The sequence below is a fragment of the Telopea speciosissima genome, chromosome 8 (genome assembly GCF_018873765.1).
Source record: "Telopea speciosissima isolate NSW1024214 ecotype Mountain lineage chromosome 8, Tspe_v1, whole genome shotgun sequence".
NCBI lineage: Eukaryota > Viridiplantae > Streptophyta > Magnoliopsida > Proteales > Proteaceae > Telopea > Telopea speciosissima.
The window spans coordinates 63421822-63423098 of record NC_057923.1 but is presented as its reverse complement, the minus strand read 5'-3'; positions in this window follow the sequence as shown (position 1 = coordinate 63423098).

Genomic DNA, 1277 nt, shown 5'->3' with positions numbered 1-1277 from the left:
TCTTGAGAGGTCGGCCAGGTCTTACGACTTCACTGCCGACCTATGAGGGTCGGTCTTTGAGGTCGGCCAGGTCTATGAGGACCGGTCTTACGACTTGGCTGCCGACCTATGAGGGTCGGTCTTGGAGGTCGGCCAGGTCTATGTGGACCAATCTTACGACTTGGCTGCCGACCTATGAGGGTCGGTCTTCGAGGTCGGCCAGGTCTATGAGGACCGATCTTACGGCTTGGCTGCCGACCTATGAGGGTCGGTCTTCGAGGTCAGCCAGGTCTATGAGGACCGGTCTTACGACTTGGTTGCCGACCCATGAGGGTCGGTCTTTGAGGTCGGCCAGGTCTATGAGGACCGGTCTTACGACTTGGCTGCCGACCTATGAGGGTCGGTCTTTGAGGTCGGCTAGGTCTATGAGGACCGGTTTTACAACTTTAATTTAGGAGCTTGCACATACGTTAAGTGGTGGAAAAAGACTTTATTGAATCAAATGTCGTAACTGAAGCTGAATACAAGCATGCTCTGTTATTGAAAAAACTTCTTCAAATTTTCCGAGTTCCAAGGTCTCGGTACCTTCTTACGGGTTCTGGATATTCTTAAGGGCCTTAAAGAATGGTAGGCACTTGTCGCCCGATCTCGACATGAATCGCGACAACGCTGCCACACGTCCATTTAGCCTTTGTACTTCTCGAATCGTCCTTGGAGGGCTCATCTCTTGAATGGCTCTGATTTTTGCCGGATTAGCTTCGATGCCTCTGACAGAGACCATGAAGCCGAGGAACTTTCCCGAGGTCACGCCGAATGCACACTTGGCGGGATTCAGCTTCATTTGGTTCTTCCTCAATACGCCAAAGGCCTCTTCCAGGTCGGCCAAATGGTGTTCGGCCTTCAAACTTTTCACCAACATGTCATCCACGTAGACTTCCATGTTCCTTCCGATCTGCCCGCGGAATATATAGTTCACGAGGCGCTGGTATGTTGCTCCGGCATTCTTAAATCCAAACGGCATGACCTTGTAGCAGAAATTTTCTTGGTCAGTTCGGAATGCCGTGTATGACTCGTCCTCCTCATGCATCATGATTTGGTTGTAGCCGGAGTACGCGTCCATGAAACTCAGCATCTCGTGACCTGCCGTGGCGTCGATCAAGAGGTCGATCCGAGGTAGTGGGTACTCATCTTTTGGACAAGCCTTGTTGAGATCAGTGTAGTCGACACACATTCTCCACTTCCCGTTCGGTTTAGGGACCATGATGACGTTAGCCAACCAGGTCAGGAATTTTTCTTCT